This window comes from Hemiscyllium ocellatum, chromosome 10 (genome assembly GCF_020745735.1).
Source record: "Hemiscyllium ocellatum isolate sHemOce1 chromosome 10, sHemOce1.pat.X.cur, whole genome shotgun sequence".
NCBI lineage: Eukaryota > Metazoa > Chordata > Chondrichthyes > Orectolobiformes > Hemiscylliidae > Hemiscyllium > Hemiscyllium ocellatum.
This window is the reverse complement of record NC_083410.1, coordinates 5,250,721-5,262,481: the sequence shown is the minus strand read 5'-3', so window position 1 is coordinate 5,262,481 and position 11,761 is coordinate 5,250,721. Positions and strand designations below refer to the sequence as shown.

At 45.2% G+C, this 11,761-nt stretch overlaps 1 protein-coding gene across 5 annotated transcripts in view; it reads left to right on the top strand.

The window, feature by feature from the left end:
- Positions 1-1,548: 1,548 nt before the first annotated feature.
- LOC132819621 (uncharacterized) overlaps positions 1,549-11,761 on the top strand; it is a 28,871-nt gene continuing 18,658 nt past the window's right edge. For 2 of the 5 annotated variants that reach the window (XR_009645103.1, XM_060831203.1), the window contains exons 1-2: positions 1,549-1,637; positions 9,712-10,011. The gene's annotated coding sequence lies outside the window, so the exon portion shown is untranslated. The other 3 variants (XM_060831205.1, XM_060831206.1, XM_060831204.1) reach the window with 3 other exon arrangements.

Sequence of the window (11,761 nt, the reverse complement as noted above, 5' to 3'; positions counted from 1 at the left end):
GTTGCTTTTGGTTGATTGTCCTTTTGAAGAGAAGGTGTAAATTGGAATTCCAGACCGGACAATGGTTCCACACAGCAATCTCCATTCTGCCAGTTGTGTTTATGTATTTTCCATAGAATTCAGTCCAGCTTTCCCATTTAAAAGTTTTGAAAAGTGCAGGGTTTTGTCTGGTATTTTAAATATTGGCGATTTTTGCTCAATCCTACACTTTCAACAAATGGGTGTAGGTTTCCTGAAAGTGTGGATGGGATGGGTCACCAGTGAGCAGCAGAGTTGGATGGGTGCACGGGTCTCTCATTCCATGTGCTTTAGACCAATTCTATCAAAGGGATGTTTTACAATCAGCCCGTGTCTGCAGTGATGCTCTGTAAGAGACCCCAGTGAAGCTGTAATCACACTGTCCCCCAGGTTACTGCAGAGGGAAGGTCCCAGCAGACGGTAGGGTCATTGTTGAGAACTCATCATCCTCAGCTGATAACATCAGATCAAAGCAAACATTCTGAAACAGGACATGAGTACAGACTTCCATCACTGCACCCTCAGTCTGGTGTCAGGACCTGTTGTAAATTGCACTCAACTCCTCCACATCTGAGGGTACGGGTGTCAATGGCTGGGCCAGTATTTGTTGCCTATCAGTCACGGTCATGAAGGTGCAAGTGAGCTGCCATTTTGAACCACTACCGTCCTTGGGGGTGGAGGAATACCCACAATGCAGTGTGGCAGGAGTGCCAGCGTATCGACCCGGCAACAGTGACCAACCAGCACTGCAGGTCCAAGTCAGGAAGAAGTAGGGGTGGTTGTGGGGGGAGGAAAGGAGAGAGAGAGAGAGAGAGAGAGAGAGAGAGACATGAAGGAAGGGAAAGGCAGAGGGGGAAAGAGGAGGGGAGAGAGGCGAGGAGGAGGACTATCACTGTGTTGGCTATTGCATCGATCCAGTCTCTGGGTAATAACGATTTGGATGGAATCAGAGAACAGTGTTGAATAACAGCATCATTCACAAACATCTGAGGTAAAACACAAGAGCAGAAGTAGGCCATTCAGCCCATTGAGCCTCCTCCACCATTCAATGAGATCACGGCTGCTCTGATAATGCTCAACTCCACTTTCCTGCCATTTTCCTATAACCCTTGAACCCCTCACTGATTAAAACATTGTCAAGCTCTGTGCATTCATCATGAATGAAAGCTGTAAAGTGCAGTTAGCATGTGAGCCAAAATGTGTACAGCAAGATCTCATCATGGGCTTGGTGGTGGAGGGTGAGGAGGAAAATGGGAGTGGATGTCGCAGGAGGGACAAAGGAAGAAATGGTTCAAAATGTTTTACAGGCCCACACAGGCGTCTGAGCTCAGCTAATGGGGCTCCCAAACCAGAGAAACTCTAGGTAAGATGTAGAGTTCTGCTGGAGAGAAGCTGGCTTTCCTGTTAGAGCTGAATTAGACTAGCTCCACCCATGGGTTGTGATGTATCTTGCAGAGGTACTGCCCCACCATCCACCCAGATATAAAACCAACATCAACTGCCTTTCCAGCCAGATATTCTCCAGCAGCAGCTCAGTCACAGCAAACTACCCTCCCTCCCCAGTGTAGGATCAAACTGTTCACAAGACAACTTTATGCACCATTTTTGAGCTCCAATTGGTGAGTAGTTTTGGAGAATCCTTTATTATCATAGCAAATTTTTAACAGAGAAAAGAGTTAGGTGTTTGAATTCAATCGAAGCTGTTTTAGCTGTTGGGTTTAGGGTCTTAATATAGAGTTAGGGTGAAAGTTAATCACTTCCATTAAAATCTGGTGTTTTGTAAGTTGCTGAGCTGCCTGTTGATGGGTGAAGTTAATATTTGTTTCTGACCATTGAAGGTGTGATTTCTGCTTTGACTGTCCACGTGCCTAACTGTGCATTTCCCCCCAAAACATCACTTGTGTGTGTGAATAAGGTGCAGTCCTAGTGTAGAGTGTGTTGGCATTGTCAGTTTTCAAATTTTAAATGGGTAAAGGGGGAGAAAAGGAGACAATGATTTGAGTGACAATGCCCAGGTGTCAAATTTGTGAAGGGAGATGATGTTCCCGTTTGGAATGAACAACAGACCATAGCTGACAATTCTGTAATCTGACATTGTCTGAAAGCCGTCCCCACTGTTCACAAACCCAGTCACATTCTTCTCTAAACTGAAGTCAATGGAAAGGAACATTGTCTTGAATTATGTCCCTGAATTGTTTGTAACCAACAGAGACATGATTTTGGAACTGAATGCTCTAGCATAGCATGTCTTGGTTTAGCTGAGGTCATTAGTGAGGCAGTACTCTGCAATGTTTAGGATACAGGAGAAATCCCTTCAATGAGTGGAAAGAGTTGTTTCAGAAATGTAAGATTGGCTTTAAGTGTATTTGCTATGTAACCCTTGTTATAGATATATATACAACACAGAAACAGACCCTTCGGTCCATCTTGTCCTAAGTTTCCCAAACTAACCAAGTCCCACCTTCCTGCGTTTGGCCCATATCCCTCTAAACCTTTCCTATACAATGTCTTTTAAATGTTGTAATTGTACCAGCCTCTATCACTTCTTTGGCAGTTCATTCCACATGCATATCACCCTCTGTGTGAAAGAGTGGCCCCTCAGGTCCCTTTATATCTTTCCCCTCTCACCTTAAACCTATGCCCTCGGGTTTTAGACTCCCCTACCCTTGGAAAATGACCTTGACTACTCACCCTATCCATGTCCCTCATGATTTTATAAACCTCTATAAGGTCACCCCTCAGCCTCCTATACTCCAGTGTAATAAGTCCCAGCCTATCCAGCCTCTCCTTGTAGCACCTGTCACTGTGCAGGCTACCCTCCAGACCATCCCCATGATCAATCTGCCACTGAGTCACTCACACAAACCTGGGGCACAGTAAAGTTAAAGGAATGGGAGGATAGGTGATGGTGGAGCTCAGAGGGAGAGTAAGACAGCGAGGAAAACAAACAGATGGATAATGGTGAGCCTGGGAGAAAGACACGCTGAAAATGAGCCCCATTAATGGGTGAAAATAGGTCAGCTCTGCTGAGAAATTGAGGACACCTGGGCTCTTAAGGGGTAAAAGACATGGAAGGAGGAGTTCAGGCTCTAAAATTATTGAACTCAAGACTCAGTCCTGCATCAATTATATTTGAGAGATTATTGTCTTTGTGTCTGCTGTTTATTTGGAATTTACAGTGAGACTCAGTAGTATTTCCTCACAGTTGAACATTGCAGTGTTACACTGGAAAGACTACATAGAAACAAATCATTTCCTGAAAGCAGTCCGTGTTGGAGTTTAACCAGCAGTATCCCCAGCCACGTAATAGTTCACACTCCCTCCTTCCCCTTTCCCTGCAGGCAACTATTGAACCCAGCTTCTCCTGTTCACTGATTCAGTCACTAACTCTCACAGTGTAGTTCTACAGGCTCTGTGTGCAAGGGCCCCTCCATTTCTGAATGAAATCTCTTCCATTTAATCCTCTGTGTATTATTTCTTGGAAATTTGATTCACTACTGCCTCTGCTTTAAACTGTGTGAGGTGAAATCTGAAAACAAATCAACTGATTGCTTTTGAATGAGACACCACCTCACTGCACTGTCCAGAGAGAAAGTGAGGACTGTAGATGCTGGAGACTCAGAGCCGGAAAGTGTGGCGCACTCCTGCTCCCTGGATGCTGCCTGACCTGCTGAGCTTTTCCAGCACCGCACTTTTCCACTCCCTGCACTGTCCAATCAGACAATCCTCTAGCCCAGGGTGATCCCATCATTCCTCTGCCCCAGCACCTTCTCCATGGTAACTCATGCACCTCAGCTCACACCGTTTGCAAAGTGGGGGCTGTCATTCCCGTTTATGCGTTGTGGGCACAGTTTAATACCCCAGCGACACACTCTTCCCTCCCATGTGTCTGACCATTGAGGAAGAGCCACAGGGATTTGGGATGTTGAACAATTGGCAGGGGTTGGCACTGGACTAGTAATCGCAAACAGAAATGGAAATTGCTGGAGAAACTCTGTGGGTCTGTGGAGAGAAAGCTAAAGTTTCAGGTCTACTAGTCCTTCTTTAGTACTAAGAGCAATGAGGAAAAGATGGTACATGTGCTGAAAATAGGCAGTGGTGTGGGGCACAGTAAAGTTAAAGGAATGGGAGGATAGGTGATGGTGGAGCTCAGAGGAAGAGTAAGACAGCGAGGAAAACAAACAGATGGATAATGGTGAGCCTGGGAGAAAGACACGCTGAAAATGAGCCCCATTAATGGGTGAAAATGGGTCAGCTCTGCTGAGAAATTGAGAACACCTGGGCTTTTGAGGGGTAAAAGACACGGAAGGAGGAGTTCAGGCCCTAAAATTATTGAACTCAAGACTCAGTCCTGCAGGCTGCAGGGTTCCCAGTTTCTTTCATTCCTGTTGGCATTGTCGTCGCTGGATTTGGGACATGAATAAACAATTTTCTGTTACTGGTGGGATTGCAGCTGATCTATCCCATGTGGGAGAAACCTGACAAAGAGCAGTGACCGTGTTTCCACATACCTGCTGTGGGTTCCCGGTTCCCCAAAGCTAGAGAGAATGATGGGGAATTTACATCAGCACAAGGAATTCCGGTTTGCTATTGTAACAGAGAGGTTTTAATACTAGACACAATGTGGGACCCAAGGGTGAAGGGACAGGAGGACACAATTCAACAGACCAACATGGTAAATCTATTAAGTTGCCAGATGGCAGTAAGGAGGTCGGTAGGGCTGCACGTTATATCACAGTTGGTAACATATTGAAACACATACCCCCAACCGGTTGCATCTACTCTTGAGAGTTCAGGTGGATTTTTGTCTTTTCTGCAGCTGTGTTAAAGTTGGTGTAACTGTGAATAATCTGAACATGGTGTGCATTGTTCACTGCACCTTTATAATGACTTAACGCCCTTCATCCTTTCCTCATATCTCCTTCTGTCCCACATCGTTTATATCCTTCTTTATATTTTCCGCTGAGCTACAATTTCCTAAAACCTGACTCCCAGTTGACTTCCTCTTCCCAGTTGTCATGTGACAATAACAAATCAAATCAAAATTTTGACCTTCCAAACACTCCTAATTTCATTAACCATCTCAGGTTAACCAACCCCTCTGTTTTTAACCCACAGTCTTAAGTTATTTTACTTTCTTAGTTCCACTGTTCACTCAGGTAGTTTCTCTACATGGCCAGATCCGGTCTCTGCTAAGTCTGTGCTTGGAGTGATGTTTGCACTATGCAGAAACACAGAATACTGGGATGTTGATGGTTGCAAATGTTTGAAAAGGCTATACTAGGAAATCTATGGAATGTATAAAATCAAAGAACTAAGTGCAACAAATCTGTAAGACCCAACTAGACATATTAAGCAGTTGTAATGTGGGTTATCTGAAACAGCTGAAGTCTTCAACTTGTGAGAGGAAAACAGCATTCTGAAGAGGTGGAGATGGCTTATGGTTTGGAGATGTTGGTTCTCTGTTATTGGCTCCTGGTATTGTTACCCTGCCCTTGTTCGCATTGAATGCCATCGTGTACTTTCAAAACATGCTGGAAACCAGGGGATAAAACCAAGATGGTGGTCACTGCTTTCTCCCTTCCTCTTTGCAATTGTCCAAAGAGTCCACAACCTGTCCTGACATCAGGCCAGAGCCTCTTTCTTGGCAGGGGAGAGTGAGTAGATGCGACTCACTTCCTCTCTCCCACAGAAACATCACAACCTCTGTCAGGATTTGGTCAGTCAGCAATCCCACTTGGACACAGACTTTGGGCTGGAGCAAGATTTGTTGACTTCCTCCGACAACTGCGCTCCCTTCCCCATTCCATTTGGTGGGTGATAGGTGGGAGCCACCCCCCTTAATGACCGTAAATGACTGAATCCACACGCTTCCTCCCCCCAGCCCCCACCCCTTCTGCTGGTATGAGGGATGGAAGAACCCTCTCAGACCAAGACTCAACAAGGAAAGAGTGTGACATTTCCAAAAACAACAAACAACTCATTCTTCAAACCCAGATGGCCAGTAAAAGAAGCTTGATCGATTTATTCATAGGCTACAGGATGCAAGCAAGATATCACTTAGAGAAGCTAAACCTCACAGGAGTTTGAGACATAACACATGAAATAAATACATTTTTCTCAAGGTAAATATGTTGAATGCAAAAAAAAAAGCTGCTCTTGTTTCCTTTACGTCTGGTCCCTGAGTGTGTGCTCAGCTCAGTCAGAACAATTAGAAGGGACCTTTACTAAAACTGTTCAAGATATTTGCCTTGGAATATTGTGAACAGTTCTGGGCCCCATTTTTAAGGAAGGATATGCTGGCATTGGAGGCAGTGCAGAGAAGGTTCTCCAGGCTGATTGTGGCTATAGAGTAGCTGATTGAAGACCAGAGGGAGAGAGCTTGAGGCCCGTATTCGTTGTAGAGAGGCGACCTCATTAAAACATACAAGATTCTGAGGGGGACTTGACAGGGTAGCTGCAGAAAGATCGTTGCCCCTTGTGAGAGAGTCTAGGATCAGGGAACATCATCCCAGAATCTCACATTTAAGTCAGAGATGAGGAGGAATCTCATTCTCAAAGGGGAGTGAATCTGTGGAATTCTTTATCACAGAAGACTGTTGAGTTTGGGTCTTTAGGTATATCTAAGGCTGAAGCAGGTAGACTTTTAGCCAGTGGGAGTTAAAGATTCAGGGGAAAAGGTAGGATTATCAGGTCAGCCAAGATCACATTGAATGGCAGAGCAGACTCGATGGGCTGAATGGCCTACTTCTGCTCCAGAGTCTTATAGTCATAAGATCTTGGCCCAGGAACTGTGTAAAGGCCAGGTGGTTACAGAAAAGAACAGCCTTGAGTTTGAGATACATCATTGTGCATCTCGGTGCCAGGCCTGGGACCACTTGAACATTGGCTGGAGAGAGTTGGAGTCCGGACAGACACATCCATTTTCGGTAATGAGGGGGTGTCAGCTGGAAATAAACGATCAACAAGAGATAGTCTGAATCCAGCCCTCGGAAGTGTCTCCAAAAGCTCTATGCTTCATGAATTATTGGTTGGGCTTGTGGGGGTAATGGCATGGCATCCATAATCCAGACCAGAAATCCAACAAGGGCGGTTTCAAATTCAACAATAGACAGTTTTGATGCACGTTTGTAAAAAAATCTGGAATTAAATACACAGCTGACACCGGGATTAAGGTGATTACCAAGTTGTCTGATGGTCATTAAAAACTCAATGAGCTCATTAGCATCCATCTGAGGAGGAAATGTGAAGTATTTTCCAAATCTGGAGCCTGTTGTGACTCCAGCCAAAACCACATTGTATTTTAGAATTCAGTCCCCCTTTGGGGTCGGGTGTGATTAGATTCCTTACTGTGTGGAAACAGGCCCTTCAGCCCAACAAGTCCACACCGACCCTCCAAACAGTAATCTACCCAGTTCCATTTCCCTCTGAATGTGCCTCACTATGGGCAATTTAGCATGGCCGATTCACCTGACCACCACATCTTTGGACTGTGGGAGGAAACCCATGCTGGCACGGGGAGAACATGCAAACTCCACACAGACAATCACCCGAGGCTGGAATCGAACCTGAGACCCTGGTGCTGTGAATGCTAACCACTGAGGCACTGTGCTGCCCATGGAATCAAACCTGGGACCCTGGTGCTGTGAGGCAACAGTGCTAATCACTGAGCCACCCTGGTGGGAGATCACTGAGCAACCAGTTGGAACAAACCTGCATCACATGGAGGTTCACAGCAAAGGGTCACCAACACCTTTGTAGGTAAACAGGAAGGGGCAGTCAATGCCACTTTCACTCACAATGCCCACATCCTGAGAGTGTTCTTACTTGGCTGTACACATTAGGCCATCTGTGCATATCAAGGTCCCACCATTGCCACCAAAGTGAATAAGCAGCTTGTTTGTTTGATGCTGATCCCAATAATATGGCAGAAATATATGTTAGAGAATGGGTTTGCCAGCCAACAGTGAGGGAAGCAAAAAAGTAGATGGGTAAATATTTGAAAAAAGTAACAATAGAGCATGCAGGTAGGTTACTGACTGTACATCAGGCCATTCAGCCCATCTGGTCCATGTTTGTGTTTCCTCTCCAATTGAGTCATTTCACTCTTTCCTTTCAGCTCATGGATTTAACTAATTTCCCTGAAAGGGTCCAGGCTATTCATATCAACCATTCCCTGTTGCACCATACCCATGGCAAAGGACGTTTATCCTAAATTTCTGATTGAATGTATTTGTAACTCTCCAAAGGGCCTTAGTTTGAACCTCACTGACACCTTTTCCAAGTCTGCCTTTACAAAACCTCCCATAATTTCAAAGATGTCTGCCAGGTAACCGTTACTCAGTCTTGTCTTTCCAAGAGTAAAGAGCCCTGGCCTGTTCGCTCTTTCCTATATTTTGACTGAGTGCAGCGCCCTTGACCCAATAAGATTGCATTCTGGATGCAGCTTCCAATGATAGGTGAGATGGTGACAGGGCAGAGACCTTGTTTTCACATCTGTACCCACCACCAGAGACAAACTGCAGATGGCCTACACTGTGCTGCAATCCCATGATGCAGCCTGGCATCTATGGAATTCACTGTCACAGAAGGCTATGGAGACCTGGCCATTGAGTCTATTTAAGACGGAGATAGATAGGTTCTTGAGTATCAAGGGGATCAAGAATTACGAGGAGAAAGCAGGAGAATGGAGTTGAGAAAATTATCAGTCTTGATTGGAGAAAAGAAGGTTTAGGGGTGACTTGATAGAGGTGTACAAGATGATTAGGGGTTTAGATAGGGTTGACAATGAGAACCTTTTTCCGCGTATGGAGTCAGATATTACGAGGGGGCATAGCTTTAAATTCAGGGGTGGTAGGTATAGGACTGATGTTAGGGGTAGATTCTTTACTCAGCGAGTCGTGAGTTCATGGAATGCCCTACCAGTAACAGTGGTGGACTCTCCCTCTTTATGGGCATTTAAACGGGCATTGGATAGGCATATGGAGGATAGTGGGCTAGTGTAGGTTAGGTGGGCTTGGATCGGCGCAACATCGAGGGCCGAAGGGCCTGTACTGCGCTGTATTTTTCTATGTTCTATGTTCTATGTTCTATGATTGAGTGGCAGAGCGGCCTCGATGGCCTAATTTCTGCTCCTGTGTCTGACACTGCTGTCTTCAGAACCTGGAACAGGAGGACACTGCTCAGCCTCTCGAGCTTCAACAACTCTCTCGATCTATCCCTCAGCTCTGGCCTTATGTCGGCTGACACAATCCAAACCTATCCATCTCGATAGCACTAAATAACCCTCAGCACTTTCAGCTTTATGGGACAGGGGCTTTTATATTTTCATTTCCTAACCAACCTTGAAAGAACAGGCTCTCGGTTACGACCCCTTGAACCAGTCCCTACCCCAAAACAACAGGAAGCAGGCAGGCATAGCAGCTGGTGAAGAAGGCAATCGCTATTCCAACCTTCAGAGTGAGAGGATTCAAGTACAGGAGCAGGGATACCTTGCTGCAATTCTACAGGGCCTCGGTGAGAACGCACCCTGGAATATTGTGTGCAGATTTAGTCTCCCTTATCTGAGGAAGGTTAAAGTTAAAAATCACACAACACCAGGTTATAGTCCAGCAGGTTTATTTGGAAGCACTAGCTTTCGGAGCGCTGCTCCTTCATCCACCTGATGAAGAATTTTAACTTTGTCCGTCACAGCCCAACAACGGCTCCCTCTCATCTGAAGAAGGATGTCCTGACCGTGGAGAGACTTTACTGAAGGTTTTCCAGAGTGATTCCTGATGAAGGGCTTATGCCTGAAACATGGATTCTCCTGCTCCTCGGATGCTGCCTGACCTGCTGTGCTTTTCCAGCACCATACTTTCGCCACTGATTCCTGGGATGGCAGGACTGATGTGTGAAAAGAAACTGGATCGATTTGTATTCTGTTCACTGGAGTTTAAAAGAAAGTGGGGCACTCTCATAAAAGAACTACAAAATTCTACTGGATGAGACAAGGTAAATGTAGATCGATGTTCTCAATAATGGGGTTATTCCTGATGAAGGGCTTATGCTCGAAACGTCGAATTCTCTATTCCTGAGATGCTGCCTAACCTGCTGTGCTTTGACCAGCAACACATTTGCAGCTGTGATCTCCAGCATCTGCAGACCTCATTTTTTACTCAATAATGGGGGAGCCCAGTACCAGAGCTCACAGTTTAAACATACAAGGTTGGGCAATTTTGGACTGAGCTGAGGAGAAATGTCTTCACCCAGAGAGTGGGGAGTCTGTACAAAGCAATTGAGGCCAAAACATTGAACGTTTTCAAGAAGGAGTTTGGATATAATTTTCATAGAATCCCTACAGAGTGGAAACAGGCCATTTGGCCCAACAAGTCCACACTGACTCTCTGAAGAGAATCCCACACATGTATTTAACCTCACACCCAGTATTTCCCATGGCTAATCCACCAAATTTACACATCCCTGGGCACTATGGGCAATTTAGCCTTGCCAATTCACCTAACCTTTCGGTAGTGGGAGGAAACCTATGCAGACACGGGGAGAATGTGCAAACTCCACACAGACAGTTGCTTGAGGGTGGAATTGAACCCAGGTACCTGGTGGAGTGAGGCAGCAGTGCTAACCACTGAGCCACCATGCCACTAAGGGATGCTGGGATCGAAGGATATGAGGAGAAAGCAGGAATGGGGTTGAGTTGGATAATCAGCCATGATCTATACAATGATGGAGCAGGTTTGAAGGGCCAAAATGCCTCCTCCTGCTCCTATTTTGTACATTTCAATGTTGCGCACTCTCTAACACAACAAATCCAATAAAACTGCTTCAAAGCACCCCTTAATCGCTTATACTTGAGGGAATCAATAGGAGTTAGTCAAGGAAACTTATCTTTGTAATTTAACTATTTACAACTTTATTCACAAAAACAGAATCAGAAATTGCTGGAAAATCTCAGCAGGTTCTGAGAAAGGTTCTTTTTTTCTGATTTACAGCATCCGCAGCTCTTTCAGCTTTCATTAAAAAAAGACATATTTCTGAAATAGGTACTAATTTAGCTGGTTTAAAAAAAAAGCCATTAAATCATTGCAGAGACTGGACAGTAATCTCTGTTTCAGTTTTATTTCTGAAGCCTGTTCTATTTTTCAGATGTTGTTGTAATTCATTTATGGTAAACTAGTTCTCTAGTTACTGCAGAGCTTCGAATAGACCACAATTTCCTTCCAAAGCGGTTAATGCCACAATCGCAGAATGCCTGTCGTTTGTTCGTCTGCAGACAAGAAGCTTGGAAAGTGTTTAAAGATTGCATAGCGGTGTTTCTGGAAGGTAAACAGCAGACGAGCAGCCAGCAGGCTGGCCATGTGATAGGAAATCATCAATGCAGTGAGTGATTGAGTGAGTGAGAAAGTGAAGAGCCCTGGGGAATCGCTCAGTGAAGGCAGCAGCTGGCAAAACATATAGGGAGTGGCTCAGTGACTGTGCTTTAATCCATAGTGTACAAGGCCTGCTCGATTCGAACAGCAACCACAGCCTGCTGATCATCTACCTCCCCAGGTACAATTCTTACTGAACTATAAAAGTGACAGCCCCAGTCCAGATGTAGCTGAGTCTGAGTATTCAGCAAGTGTCAGAGAGAGAGAGCGAGCGAGAGATGGAAATCAGTGATAATCCTGCTCAACAGGCCTCACTGAAATATTTTAAAGTCTGTATCAGCAGAGTCTACTGCCAGCTCATGCCCAGTAATAGGAAA